Source organism: Loxodonta africana, unplaced genomic scaffold, assembly GCF_030014295.1.
Source record: "Loxodonta africana isolate mLoxAfr1 unplaced genomic scaffold, mLoxAfr1.hap2 scaffold_201, whole genome shotgun sequence".
NCBI classification, from domain to species: Eukaryota; Metazoa; Chordata; class Mammalia; order Proboscidea; family Elephantidae; genus Loxodonta; species Loxodonta africana.
In genome coordinates, this window is record NW_026974941.1 from 315530 (window position 1) to 331535 (window position 16006).

General features: G+C 37.5%; 1 pseudogene; it reads left to right on the forward strand.

The window, feature by feature from the left end:
• Positions 1-567: 567 nt before the first annotated feature.
• On the forward strand, positions 568-11488 carry LOC135229320 (olfactory receptor 2AK2-like; annotated as a pseudogene).
• The last annotated feature ends 4518 nt before the right edge of the window (positions 11489-16006 follow it).

Below are 16006 nucleotides of genomic sequence, written 5' to 3' on the forward strand. Positions count from 1 at the left end.
ATCAAATTCAAAATGCCCTTCTTGACTTGCTCCTTAAGTTAAACTTAGATTAATAATTGTTAACATACGTTTTAATGATTCATTCTCCAGCTCTCCGTAAGGTCTGGCATATTTTTTGTTTTTGCCTGGGTTATGTATTCCCATCTACACTTACAGGTATTATAAAAATAACCACCAATTCATTTTAAGAGCTATAATATTCCTGACATACAAATGTTAATATAACTTTTATCATAATTTATATCCAATATAATTTCAAAACCGAAAAATATTGTAAGAATATTATACCACATTTGGCCATCACTGCCATGCTAAATTATTTATATGAATGAATTGAGTGAAAGATTCTTTTTTTGTAACAATGAACATATCTCCAGCCTATCATCTCGAAGATGTTTACAAGGGGAGAAATAGCTTACTTTGACAAATCATCTAAATGTTTTATTCCCATAAAAAAAAATTTATTCTGTAACCAGTAAAAAATGAAGAAATAAATAAACCTTTTTTTTTTATTTCCAAAATGGCCATTGCTCAACAGACACAGAGTCTGTGTATAAAAATAGGGAAAGAAATAGCCTCCTAAGGTAACACAAGCAAATTCTACCGTATTTAGTAATCATTTTATTTTCTCTGGAAGGATAGTCACTGTTATTACATGGAATTTTTAGATATTGTCTGCTTTATTTTGATGTAAGCATGAAGACAGAAAATCAAAATTTAGGAGCAGAGTTTATACTTCTTGGTATTTTCCCATATGGCCAAATGAACACTGTCCTCTTTGTTGCCATTGCAGGCCTCTTCTCAGTGACTTTGATGGGGAACATCATACTGATCCACCTCATCCGACTGGACACCTGACTCCACGCTCCCATGTCCTTCCTCTTCAGCCAGCTCTCCTTCATTGGCTTGATGTACATCTCCACCATGGTACCCAAGATGGCAGCAAATTTTCTGTCAAATAGTAAATCCATTACTTTTTTAAGTTGTGAGATTCAAACCTTTGTAGTTTTGACTCTCAGTGGAACTGAAGCTCTTCTTGGTTTTATGCCTTATGATCGAAACATAGCCATCTGTCATCCCCTACATTATCCTGTTCTTATGAGCAAGATGATCTGTTTGTTCATGGTCATGTGTATATAGGCCAGTAGTTTTAGGAATTCTTAAACACATACATTGCATGTATTTCAACTTCCGTTATGTAGATCTTGGCTCATTAACCACTTTTTCTGTGAAGTTCCATCTCTAATATCTTTGGTGCACCGGGACATCTCCCAGTATGAGTATACTGTCCTATTTAGCAGTCTTATCATTCTGATACTATCATTTTTGGCCCTTTTGGCTTCCTATGGGACTGCTCTCTCCACCTATACAAGACCACACTCCTTGCATTACCCTAAGGAGGAAAAGGTGGTGGCAATATTTTACAGCATTATCACAACTCTTCTGAACCCATTTATCTACAATCTTAGGAACAAGGCGGTCATAAGGGCCATGAGAAGACTGCTGGGATAATGGATATTTGTATAGAAAATATGACTTCAGGAAGCTTTTATAGTTTGAGACTCAACAGCAAGCCTTGACTAGCCTACTGTATAAGCTCCAATAAATGTTTACAAAATAAATAAATGGAAGAATGTCTTGATTTCCCCTCTTTTGAGAAATAGTTAAAGCACGGTTATTGGAACTGGATGTATTTGCAGTGTGAAGCTAGAGAATGTTTGGAATTATCAGCTTTATTTGTCTTCTAAAGCAATAGAATTAATCCCTGTCAACACAATGCTCCTATGTCATAACAAATATTTTCAACACTTTATTCTGAAATAAAATGAATATGAAATATAATTTACCATATAATACATAGTATCAGGAAAATATATGTGACAAACAAACTATAATGTAGAGGAAAGTGCATACATCCACTTATTTATTCATTCATTAAACGAAGGCTTTAATGCTTTAACTGTGTATGTGACACTGTCATAGGCACTGGTGAAATGGGATGAAACAAGATAAAACTGACATAAATCTCTGCTGTCATGAATTTACATTTCTTTGTGTAAATTTGACAGTATACCAAAAAGTATTAATTGCTGTGAAGAAAAACTAAGTGGAAAACTGGAATAGGGAAAACAGAGAAAGAAGAACAAAGAATGAGACATTTGTCAAAAACTAAAAGGATCCAAGGAAAAGATTCAAGTAGATATCTGGGGATGAGTGTTCTTGGAAAAGCAAAGAATGAGTGAGAATTCCCTGAGATGGGGACACACCCAGCATAGTCACAAAAGTTCAAGGAGTAAATTGGTGAGTAGTATGAAATGGGTAGATGTAATGAGGCCAGAACTTGCAGTGTAAATTAGACATGTGTGTGTGTGTGTGTGTGTGTGTGTGCTTTAAGTGGAAGTTACAGTTCAAGTTAGTTTCTCATACAAAAATTTATACACACATTGTATTATATTCTATAATTTGTTTATGCATTTGACTGTTGATGGGCACCTAGGTTGTTTCCATCTTCTTGCTATTGTGAACAGTGCTGCAATGAACATGTTGTTGCTGTTGTTGTTAGGTGCACTTGAGTTGGTTCCGACTCATAGCATCCTTATTACGTACAACAGAACAAAACACTGCCCGGTCCTGTGCCATCCTTACAATCATTGTCACGCTTGAGCCCATTGTTGCAGCCACTGTGTCAACCCATCTGTTTGAGGGTCTTCTTCTTTTCTGCTGACCCTGTATTTTACCAAGCATGATGTCCTTCTCTAGAGACTGATCCCCCCTGACAACATGTCCAAAGTGTGTAAGACGGAGTCTCGCCATCCTTACTTCTAAGGAGCATTTTGTTTGTACTTCTTTCAAGACAGATTGGTTAGTTCTTCTGGCAGTCCATGGTATATTCAATATTCTTCACCAACACCACAATTCAAAGGCGTCAACTCTTATTCAGTCTTCCTTATTCATTGTCCAGCTTTCACATGCATATGATGCCATTGAAAATATCATGGCTTGGGCCAGGCACACCTTTAGTCTTCAAAGTGACACCTTTGCTCTTCAACACTTTAAAGAGGTTCTTTGTAGCAGATTTGTCCAATGCAATGTGTCTTTTGATTTCTTGACTGCTGCTTCCATGGGTGTTGCTTGTGAATACAAGTAAAATGAAGCCCTTGACAACTTCAATCTTTTCGCCGTGCAATGCATATACCCACCACTGCCGTCGAGTCTATTCCGACTCATAGCGACCCTATAGCACAGAGTAGAACTGCCCCGTAGAGTTTCCAAGGAGCACCTGGTGGGTTCAAACTGCCGACCTTTTGGTTAGGAGCCATAGCACTTAGCCACTATGCCACCAGGGTTTCCTATGGCACCAGCGTTTTCGCAGTACATATAGGTGTGCATATATCTATTCATGTGAGAGCTCTTATTTCTCTAGGATATATTCCAAGGAGTGGGATGGCTGTATCATATGATAGTTCAATTTCTAGCTTTTTAAGGAAGTGCCCAATTGATTTCCAAAGTAGTTGTACAATTTTACATTCCCACCAGCGGTGTATAAGTATCTCAGTCTCTCAGAAACCTCTCCAACATTTGTTTTTTTGTGTGTGTGTTTTCTGGATTAATGCTAGCCTTGTTGTGGTGAGATGGTATCTCATTGTAGTTTTGATTTGCATTTCTCTAATAGCTAATGATCATGATCATTTCCTCATGTATCTGTTAGCTGTCAGAATGTCTTCTTTTGATATCTTGCAGTAGTGTCTTGTAGTTTTCTTTGTATAGGTGTTTTACATCTGTGGTTAGATATATTCCTAAGTATTTTATCTTCTCGGAGACTATTGTAAATGACAACTGATTTGGTGATTTCCTCTTTGAAGTTCTCTTTGTTGGAGTTTAGGAATCCAACTGATTTTTGTATGTTTATCTTGTATTGATACTTTGCTGAAATCTTCTATTAGTTCCAGTAGTTTTCTGGTGGATTCTTTGGGGGTTTTCTGTGTATAAGAGCACATCATCTGAAATGCAGACACTTTTATCTCTTTCTTACCAATGTGGATGCCCTTTATTTCTTTTTCTAGCCTAATTGCTAGGGCCTCCAGCACAATGTTGAATAAGAGTGGTGATAAAGGGCATCCTGTTTGGGTCCCATTCTCAAGGGGAATGCTTTCAGGCTCTCTCCATTTAAGGTGATGGTGGCTGTTGACTTTATATAAATGCCCTTTATTATGGGGAAGAATTTCACTTCTGTTTCCATATTGCTGAGAGGTCTTATCATGAATGGGTGTTAGACTTTGTCAAATGCCTTTTCTGCATCTTACTAAAGGTCACACTGTTCTTGTCTTTAGTTTTATTTATGTGATAGATTACATTGATTGTTTTTCTAATGTTAAACCATCCCTGCATAACTGGTATGAATCCCACTTGGTCATTATGAATTATTCTTTTTTGATATGTTGTTGAACTCTATTGGCCAGAATTTTGTAGAGGATTTTGTGTCTAAGTTCATGAGAGATATTGGTCTGTAATTTAATTTTTTGTGATGTCTTTACCTGGTATCATTATCAGGGTTATGCTGGGTGAGTTTTGGAGTATTTCATTCTGTTGTATGCTCTGAAATATCTTTAGTAGTAGTGGTGTTACTTCTCAGACAATTTGGTAGAATTCTCTAGTGAAACTGTCAGGGAGAGGGCTTTTTTTTTTTTTTTCTTGGGAGTTTTTAATTACCTTTTCAACCTCTTCTTTTGTTATAGGTTTATTTAGTTGTTCTACCTCTGTTTCTGTTAGTTTAGTAGGTAGTATGTTTCTAGAAATTTGTCCATTTCCTCTAGGTTTTCAAAATTGTTGAAGTACAATTTTTCATAGTATTCTGTTATGATTCTTTTAATTTCAGTTGGGTCTGTTGTGATATAGCCCATCTCATTTCTTTTACTGGTTATACAGTTCCTCGTGAGTTTTTTTGTCAATTTGGTCATTGGTTTATCAATTTTGTTGATCGTTTCAAAGAACCAGCTTTTAGTTTTGTTAACTCTTTCTATTGTTTTTCTATTCTCTATTTCATTTAATTCTGGTCCAATTTTTATCATTTACTTTCTTGTGACTGAGGGCTTCTTTTACTGCTCTCTTTCTATTTGCTAGAGTTCTTGAGTTAATTCTTTGATTTTGGACTTTTCTTTTTGGATGTGTGCATTTATTGCTATAAATGGACATCGGGGCACTGTTTTTGTTGTGTCCCAATTGTTCTGGTAAGATGTGTTTTCATTCTCATTGGATTCTGCGCATTTCTTTTTCCACACTATTTCTTCTATAAACTGGTATTTTTGAGCAAGGTGTTGTTCAGTTTCCATGTGTTTGATTTTTTTTTTTTCCTTGCTTTTTCTGTTATCGATTTCTAATTTTATGGCTTTATGGTCAGAAAGTTGCTTTGTAATATTTTAATGTTTTGTATTCTGTTACAGCTTATATGACCTAATATGTGGTCTATTCTGGAGAATGTTCCATGTGCATTGGAGAAGAAAGTATGCTTGGCTGCTATTGTGTGGAGCGTTCTGTATATGTCTATGAGATTAAGTTGGTTGATTGTGGCATTTAAATCTTCCATGTCTTTATTGAGCTTCTGTCTGAATGTTCCGTCCTTCATCGACAGTGGTGTGTTGAAGTCTCCTACTATTACTGTGGAGCTCTCTATTTCTCTTTTCAATGTGTTAGAGTTTCCTTTATATATTTTGGAGCCCTATCATAGGGTGCATAAATATTTACTGTGGTTATGTTCTCCTGGTGTATTGAGCCTTTAATCATTATATAGTGTCCTTTCTTATCCTTTGTGGTGATTTTACTTTAAAGTCTATTTTGTCAGAGATTAATATCTCCATTCCTGCTCTTTTTTGATTGTTGTTTGCTTGATACATATATGTATGTATTTTTTTCTTCCTTTGAGTTTTAGTTTGTGTCTTTAAGCCTAAGGTGTGTCTCTTGTAGGCAGCATATAGATGGATTGTGTTTTTTTTTTTTATCCATTCTACCACTCTCTGTCTCTTTATTGATGCATTTAGTCCATTTATATTCAGCATAATTTTTGATAGGTGTGAGTTTTTTTTATTGTGCTTTAAGTGAAAGCTTACAGTTCAAGTCAGTTTCTCATACAGAAACTTATACACACATTGTTATGTGACCGTAGTTGTTTTATGTATTTTGGAGCCCTGTACTTGGGTGTGTAAATATTTATTATGGCTATGTCCTCCTGGTGTATTGACCTTTTAATCATTATATAGAGTCCTTCTGTAAGCTTTGTTGTGGATTTTACTTTAAAGTCTATTTTGTCAGAAATTAAAAATTGTCGCTCCTGCTCTTTTTTGATTGTTGTTTCCTTGGTATATATATTTTTTCCATCTTTTGATATTTAGCTTGTTTGTTTCTTTAAGTCTAAGGTGTGTCTCTTGTAGACAGCATATAGATGGATTTTGGGTTTTTTTTAAATCCATTCTGCCACTCTCTGTCTCTTTATTGGTGCATTTAGTCCATTTACATTAAGGATAATCATTGATAGGTATGAGTTTAGTGCTGTCATGTTGGTGTCTTTTTTTGCGTGCATGTTGTTGACAGTTTCTTTTTTCTACTTAATTTTCTGTGGTGATGAGTCCTTTTTCTTTATATATTTTCTTTTCCTCTTTTTCATTCTTGTTGATTTGTATTTGCTGAGTCTCTTTTACTTGTTTTTTTTATTCTGATGTTTAGGATTGTTAGTTTCCTTTGTGGTTACCTTAATATTTACCCCTATTTTTCTAAGTTTAACCTTTTATTTCTTCATATTGCCTGGAATTCTTCTCCGTATAAAGATCTAGGACTACATTTTTATTCTCTTCTTTTTTTTTGGTTTTAATGTTACTTTTTACCTAATGATGTTCCTGTTTCCCTATTTTGAGTGTTTTAGATTTGATTTATTTTTGTGATTTCCTTATCTGCATTGATATCTGGTTGCTGTCCTGTGTTCTAGTCTTGGGTTGTTGTCTGATGTTACTGATTTTCTAACCACAGGACTCCGTTTAGTATTCCTTGTAATTTTGGTTCAGTTTTTACAAATTCCCTAAACTTTTGTTTATTTGGAAATGTCCTAATTTCACCATCATATATGAGAAACAGTTTTGCTGTATATATAATTCTTGGATGGCATTTTTTTTTCCTTCAAGGCTCTGTATATGTCATCCCATTGTCTTCTTGCCTGCATGGTTTCTGCCGAGTAGTTCGAGCTGAGTCTTATTGACTCTCCTTTGTAGGTGACTTTTTGTTTATCCCTAGCTGCTCTTAAAATTCTCTCTTTATCTTTGGCTTTGGCAAGTTTGATTATAATATTCTTGGTGACTTTCTTTTGGGATCTACCTTGTGTGGGGTTGGATGAGCATCTTGGACAGATATCTTCTCATCTTTCATGATATCAGAGAAGTTTTCTGGCAACAAGTCTTCAACAATTCTCTCTGTATTTCCTGTTATCCCTCCCCACCCCTCCCCCCATTCTGGTACACCAGTTATTGGTAGGTTATTCCTTTTGTTACAGTCCCACACAATTCTTAGGGTTTCTTCTTTTTTTTATTTTTTTGTCTGATTTTTCTCAAGTAAGTTGGTGTCAAGTGCTTTATCTTCAGTCTCACTAATTCTAACTTCCATTGCCTCAGTTCTGCTTCTATGACTTTCTAATGAGTTGTCTAATTCTGAAATTTTAATTTCAATCTTCTGGATTTCTGTTTGCTCTCTCTGTACGGATTCTTGCAGCCTATTAAATTTGTCATTATGCTCTTCTCTAATTTTCTTAAGTTACTGTATTGTTTGTCTTGTGCTTCGTGGCTTGTTCTGCATTTTGCCTGATCTCCTCCCTGATATCTTGAAGAGTTCTGTATATTAACCTTTTGTATTCTACCTCTGGTAATTACAAGGAGTTATCTTGATCAGGAAGGTTTCTTGATTCTTTGATTTGGGAGCTTGCTGAGGCCATCATGATCTGCCTCTTTATGTGATTTGATATTGACTGTTGTCTCTGAGTCATCAATAACTTATTGTATGTATTTATTTTATGTTTGCTTATTTTGTCCTAGATTCTTTTTTGTTTTGTTATGGTCAGATAGGCTCCTCATGTAAGGTAGCTTGATTATTGGTCCTTTTGAAGCTCTAACATCCTGTCACCAGGTGGTTAGAGCTCTTACAAAGTATGTGAGCCCAGGAATCCATTTACTTTTCTTGTATGGTTACAGGTCAGGTGTTCAGGTGGTCAGTCACCAAGTGTTGGTGCAGGTTCTCACCTGCAGTACTAGATGGGAAAGGGTGATTCATGTAGGCACAGGTATCTGGATGCAGTAGGGGGTCACACGCTGAGCAAGGCAGGTGGTCATAGCTGCCTCTGAGTGTTTGTGATGAAAGCTTGTTCCCGTTCTGCAGAGCACATAGGTGGTTGGGTTTTGCAGCTTTACTATCAGCACCTAATGCTGTTGTCTGTAAGGACTGGGAGTCACCACTTATTCTTGAATCCCTGTCATGGGTGGCTTGGTGGAGTGGGTGGAGAAACCAGTCCCCAGGCCCTTGAAGTTGGTAGTTGAGGACCCAGCTTAATGGGAAGAGCCGTGACAAATGTCATGAACCTGCCTCTCCACCCTATAGCTAAAACAGTTGAAGTTAGACTTCAGGTATATACCCTGTTATACCGTGCTAAAGAGGGCCTATGTTGTTGAAATGGGCCCACACAGGTCTATGGAGGGGTGAAAGGTAGTCAAAGTCTGTGGAACCTTATGCCTGTGCCTAGGCAAAGTAGCTGTTTCTACCCTGATTTCCTGTGTTAGGAGAGCCAGAAAATTATTTTTTTCCCTGTTTGTTAAATTGTTTTCTCTCCAATGCCTGGAAATGGATCAGAGTGTATGATAGGTCCTACTTCCAGCCCAGGGGATGTGGCAATCTCTGAAGCTGGCTTGGACCCAGTGCAGAGTGGGAAGGGGACAGGTAAGTGGGAGAAAATTTTTCCCAAAGGTTTTTTTGTTTGTTTGTTTTATCTGCACAGTAGGCTAGACGCATCTACTTATCTTTTGCTGATTGAGCACCGCTTTTCACTGATTCTGGAGGTGTGAGTGAACTCTCCACCACTTGGTCTGATGAGTAAAGCATGTCCCAAATGCCACTGCCTTCCTCACTGAGCTGGCATCAGGGGATCCTACCTGTGGGCTGCCAGTTCCTGCCAATTCATGTCTGGCAACTCCTCACTGCTTTTTAACCATCTCTCCTTCCCCCTGCCACCTAGTCCAATTTCTCAACTTTGCATTTGATGTTCATGGCTCCTAGATTGTCATATATAATCGATTCACTTGTTTTTTTGGGTCTTTGTTGTAAGAGGAAGCACAGGAAGCCTCTAACCATTCTGCTGTCTTGGCCCTGCCCTTTTTTTATTTTGATAAGATTTTTTTTAATCTTGATATGTAGGATTGTTATATTCCTTTGTGGTTATCTTAATATTTACTCCTATTTTTCTAATTTTAAACCAATCTTTTATTTCTTTATATTGCCTTGACTTCCTCTCCATACAAAAGATCTATGACTACATTATTTAGTCCCTCGTTTTGTTTTAATGTTGTCATCTTTTACTTAATGATGTCTCTGTTTTCCTATATTCAGCTTTGATTTATTTGTGATTTCCCTATATGTGTTGATATGTGGTTGTTCTTTCCTATATTCTAGTCTTCAGTTGTTATCTGACATTATTGATTTTCTAACACGAGGACTCCCCATTGTATTTCTTTTAATTTTGGTTTGATTTTTACAAATTCCCTAAACTTCTGTTTATCTACAAATGCCCTAATTTTACCATCATAGCTGAGAAACAGTTTTTCTGGATATACAATTCTTGGCTGGATTTTTTTTTTCCCTTCAAGGCTTTATATATGTCATCCCATTGCTTTCTTGTCTGCATGGTTTCTGCTGAGTAGTCTGAGCTTAGTCTTATTGACTCTCCTTTGCAAGTGACTTTTTGTTTATCCCTAGACCCTCTTAAAATTCTCAGTTTATCTTTGTTTTGGGCAAGTTTGATTATAATATGTCTTGGTGACTTTCTTTTGGGCTCTACCTTGTGTGGGGTTACATAAGCTCTTTGGATAAATATGTCCTCATCTTTCACGATATCAAGGAAGTTTTAAGTCAACAAATATTTGACAATTCTCCCTGTATTTTTTGTTCCCACCCTTCTTCTGGTACTGCAGTTAGTCGTTGGTTATTCCTCTTGATAGAGTTCCATGTAGTTCTTAGGGTTTCTTCATTTTTTGTAATTCTTTTATCTGATTTTTCCTCAAGTATGTTGGTATCAAGTGCTTTATCTTTAATCTCACTAATCTGACTTCCGTTTCCTCAGTTCCACTCCTATGACTTTCTATTGAGTTGTTTAGTTCTGAAATTTTATTGTTAATCTTTTAAATTTCTGTTTGCTGTCTCTCTATGGCTTCTTGCAGCCTGTTAAATTAGTAATTATGCTGTTGAATAACCTCCTTAAGTTCCTCTATTGATTTATCTGTGTGTTCCTTGGCTTGTTCTGCATTTTGCCTGATCGCCTCCCTGATCTGTTGAAGAGCTCTGTGTATTAATCCTTTGAATTCTATGTCTGAAGAAATCATCTTCCTCCAGATTTCTTGATTGTTTTGTGCACTTGCTGAAGCCATCATGGTCTGCTGCTTTATGTGATTTGATATTGACTGTTGTCTCCAAGCCATCAAGTTATTATATTTATTTATGTTTGCTTACCGTGTTCTAGCTTCTTGTTTTGTTTTTTGTTTTGATATGCACAAATAGGATTCTTGTGTTTGCTGGTTTGATTATTGGTGCCTTTGAAGCTCTCATGTCCTGTCACCAGGCAGTTAGAGCTGTTACTGGGTATGTGAGCCCAGGAGTCCATTTACTTTTCTTGTATGGGTGAAGCTCAGATGTCCAGGTAATTAATCACCAAGTGTGTAGTGCAGGCTCTCACCTACAGCCCTAGACAGGCAGGGTGATTGGAGTCGGCACAGGTCTCTGGCTGCAGTAGAAGGTCATGCGATGAGCAATGTAGGGGGCTGATGGCTGCCCTTAAGTATCTGAGAGGAAAGTTCCCTAGAGGGATAGATGGGTGGATTTTGCAGCTGTACTATGGCACCAAATGTTGTTTGCTGTAAGGACTGGAAGGCACCACCTATTCTTGGGCCCCTATTGCTTGTGGCTTAGTGGAATGGGTGCAGCAACCAGTCCTCAGGCCTCTGATGTGGGTAGGTGAGGACCCTGCTTAATGGACAGAGCAGTGTCAAATGTCATGAACCCGCCACTCCACCTTATAGCTGGTACTGTTGAAATTAGCCTTCAGGTATATACCCTACTGGTGGCATAGTGGTTAAGTGCTATGGCTGCTAACCAAGAGGTCGGCAGTTCAAATCCACCAGGAGCTCCTTGGAAACTCCACGGGGCAGTTCTACTCTGTCCTATAGGGTTGCTATGAATTGGAATCGACTCGACAGCACTGGGTTTGGTTTTGGTTTCGTTTACTGTGTTAATGAGGGCTTACACTGCTGAAATGGGCCCACACAGTTTTATTCAGGAGTGAAAGGTATTCAAAGCCTGTAGACCCCTTGTGCCTGTGCCTAGGCAAAGAAGCTGTGAATGCCCTGTGTTCCTGGCTTAGGGGAGCTTGCAGATTATTTTTTCTTCTTTGTTAATTTGTTCCCTCTTCAAAGCTAGGAGAATGGTTCAAGGCACATGATGGGTTCTACTTCTGGCCCAGGGAACATGATGGGTTCTACTTCTGGCCCAGGGGACATGGCAATTGCGAAAGCCAGCCTGGACCAGGTGTATAGAAAGAAGGGGAAAATAAATGGGAGGTACATTCTTCCCATAGGTTTTTTTTTTTTTTTTTTTTTTTTTTAATCTGTGTGGCAGGTTTGCCAATTGAATGCCTCTTCTCTCTGGTTTTGGAGGGTTGAGTGGACCCTCTGTCACTTGGTCACTCCAAGTGTGGAAAAGGTGTCCTGAGCACCATTGCTTGCCTCACGATGCACACCAGCCTACCCAGCCTGCAGATGCCAGTTCTCACCAGGTCAGGTCTGGCAGCTCCTAGATTGTCATATATAATTGATTAACTTATTTTTTTGGTTCTTTATTTTAGGAGGGACCACAGGAAGTGTTTGATTACTCTGCCATCTTGGCCCTGGCTTTAAAGGGGATTAATGTGAGGCTGGTGGCCTTTAACCTAAAACAATGGGATACTCCCAAAATCGTTCTATGAAGCCAGCAAAACCCTGGTACCAAAACCAGTAAAGACACCACAAAAAGAAAATTACAGGTCAATATCCTTCATGAACATAGATGCAAAAATCTTTAAGAAAATTCTGGCCAATGGAATTCAAAAACACATCAAAAAAATTACCATGACCAAATGGGATTCATATCAGGTATGCAGGATGGTTTAACATTAGAAAAACAATCAACGAAATCCATCACATAAATAGAACAAAAGACAAGAACCACACGATATTATTAATTGATGCCGAAAAGGTATTTGACAAAGTTCGACATGCATTCATGATAAAAACTCTCAGTAAAATAGCAATGGAAGGGAAATTCCTCAGCATAATAAAGGGCATTTATATAAAGTCAACAGCCAACATCATCCTAAATGGAGAGAGTCTGAAGCATTCCCCTTGAGAACAGGAACCAGACAAGGATGCCCTTTATCACCACTCATACTCAACATCATGCTGAAGGTCCTAGCCAGAGCCATTAGGCTAGAAAAAGAAATAAAGGGAGTCAAAACTGGTAAGGAAGAAGTAAAATCTCTCTATTAGAGATGATATGAACTTATACACAGGAAAACCCAAAGAACCCACAAGAAAACTACTGGAACTGATAGAACATTTCAGCAAAGTATCAGAATACAAGTTAAACATACAAAAATTAGTTGGCTTCCTCTACGCCAACAGAGAGAGCTTCCAAAATGAAGTCACCAAATCAATATCATTTACGATAGCCCACAAGAAGATAAAATACTTAGCAATAAATCTAAGCAGACTTAAAAGACCTATACAAAGAAATCTACAAGACATTACTGTAAGAAACCACAGAGACATACATAAGCGGAAAAACATACCTTTCTCATGGATAAGAAGACTCAACTTTGTAAAAATGTCAGTTCTATCCAAAGCTATCTACAGGTACAATGCATCCTCGATCCAAATTCCAATGGCATTTTTTCATGATATGAACAAGGAAATCACCAACTTCATATGGAAAGAGAAAAGACACTGTATAAGTAAAGCATTACTGAAGGAAAGAACAAAGTGGGAGGCCTCCCAACACCTGATTTTAGAACTTATGATACTTCCACAGTGGTCAAAACAGCCTAATACTGGTACAACAAGAAATACAATGACCAAGGGAACAGAATTGAGAATCCAGACATAAATTCATCCACCTAGGAGCAGCTGATATTTGACAAAGGCCCAAAGTCCATTAATTGGGGAAAAGACAGTCTCTTTAACAAATTGTGCTCGCTAACTGGATATCCATTTGCAAAAAAATTGAAACAAGGCCCATAACTCACGCTATGCACAAAAATGAACTCAAAATAGATCAGAGACCTAAATATAAAATCTAAAATGATAAAGATCATGGAAGAAAAAGTAGGAACAACTATAGAGGAACTAATATATGGCATAAACTGAATAAAAAACTTTACTAACAATGCATAAGAACCAGAAGAGAAACTAGATAATTGGAGCTCCTAAAAATCAAACATATATGTTCATCAAAAGTCTTCATCAAAAGAATAAAAAGACAACCTGGAGACTGTGAAAAAGGTTTTGGCTATGACAAATCCCATCAGTGTCTAACCTCTAGAATCTACAAGATATTGAAAAACCTCAACAACTAAAAGACAAATAACCCAATTAAAAAATGGGCAAAGGATATGAACAAGCACTTCACCAAAGAAGACATTCAGACGGCTAACAGATAAACAGAAAATGCTCACGATCTTTAGCCATTAGAGACATGCAAATCAAAACTACAATGAGACAGCATTTCACCCCAAGAAGGCTAGCATTAATTCAAAAAACACAATATAATAAGTGTTGGAGAGGTTGTGGAGAGACTGGAACACTTATACACTGCTGGAGGGAATGTAAAATGGTACAGCTACTTTGGAAATCGATTTGGCACTTCCTTAAAGCTAGATATAGAACTATCATATGATCGAGCAACCCCACTCCTTGGAATATATCCTAGAGAAATAAGAGCCCTCACTTGAATAGACACATGCACACCCATGTTCATTGCAGCACTGATCACAATAGCAAAAAGATGGAAACAGCCTACGTGCCCATCAACAGACGAATGGATAAACAAATTATGGTAAATTCACACAATGGAATACTACACAATGATAAAGAACAATGATGAATCTGTGAAACATCTCATAACATGGATGAATCTGGAAGGCATTATGCTGAGTGAAATTAGTCAATCACAAAAGGACAAATATCGTATGAAACCATTACTATAAGAACTCAAGACAAGGTTTAAACACACTAACTAGGTATTAGATAAGAATTATCTTAGGTGAAGGGAAGAACAACATACGATACAGGCGATGTCAGGACATCTGGACTAAACAAAAGCTAAGGAGTTTCCTGAATACAACCAAACACTTTGAGGGACAGAGTAGCAGGGGCGGCGGTCTGGGGACCATGGTTTCAGGGGAAATCTAGGTCAACTGGCATAACAAAGTGTATTAAGAACATATTATACATCCCACTTTGGTGACTAGCGTCTGGGGTCTTAAGAGTTATCAAGTGGCCATCTAAGATACATGAATTTGTCCCAACCCACCTGGAGCAAAGGTGAGGGAAGAACACCAAAGACACAAGGAAAATATTAGCCCAAGAGACAGAAAGGACCACATAAACCAGAGACTCCATCAGCCTGAGATCAGAAGAACAAGATGGTGCCTAGCTACCACCAATGACCACCCTAAAGGGGAACACAAGAGTCCATGAGAGTGCAGGAGAAAATTGGGGCTCAGAACTCAAATTCTAGTAAAAAGACCAGACTTAATGGTCTGACTGAGACTGGAGGGACCCTAGAAGGCATGGCCCAATAATCTCTGTTAGCCCAGAACTGAACCCCGTCCTGAAGCCAACTCTTCAGACAAAGGTTAGACTGGAGTATAAGACATAAAACGATACTCGTGAAGGAAGTACTTCTTAGCTCAAGTAGATACATGAGACTAAATGGGCAGCTCTTGTCCAGAGGTGAGATGAGAAGGCAAAAAGGGACAGGATCTGGTTGAATGGACATGGGAAACCTGGGGTGGAAAGGAGGAGTGTGCTGTCACATTATAGGGAGAGCAACTAGGGTCACATAACAATGTGTGTATAAATTTTTTTTTTATGAAAAATTAACTTGAACTGTAAACTTTCACTTAAAGACAATTAAAAAAAAAAGAAAGATCCCACAGACAATTTCTGATCAAAAGGTGAAAATGCAAAACAGAATTTCAGCTTTTCATGGACTGTTGACTTTCTAGAAACACGGAGTGTGGATGAACACCTGAAACTATTACTCTGAGATAATCTTTAAATCTTAAACCAAAATAGCCCATGAAGTCTTCTTAAAACTGAAAAATAGTTTAGCTTACATAGTATAAAAGATCTGCCTTGAGCATTATCCTATTTTAAGAATGTTCTATATGGAATCGAACTGACAAAAGCATCTCAAAAGATTAGATAGGAACCTTAGGCGGCAGTGAGGTTATATTAATGAGGGAGCATTAGCTAAAAAAGGAGGACGAGAATGGATTTAGCAAACTAAAGAATCTAATCAGTGTCACTGAATTGTATATGTAGAAACTGTTGAATTCATTTATGATTTTTTGTATATATTCTCAACAAAAACAAAATAAATAGAATTTTTTTTTAAAGTTCATTCATTGGGGTGAAAGAAATACTTGGATGTAAGTAGAAATGAAAAATAGAAAATAAAA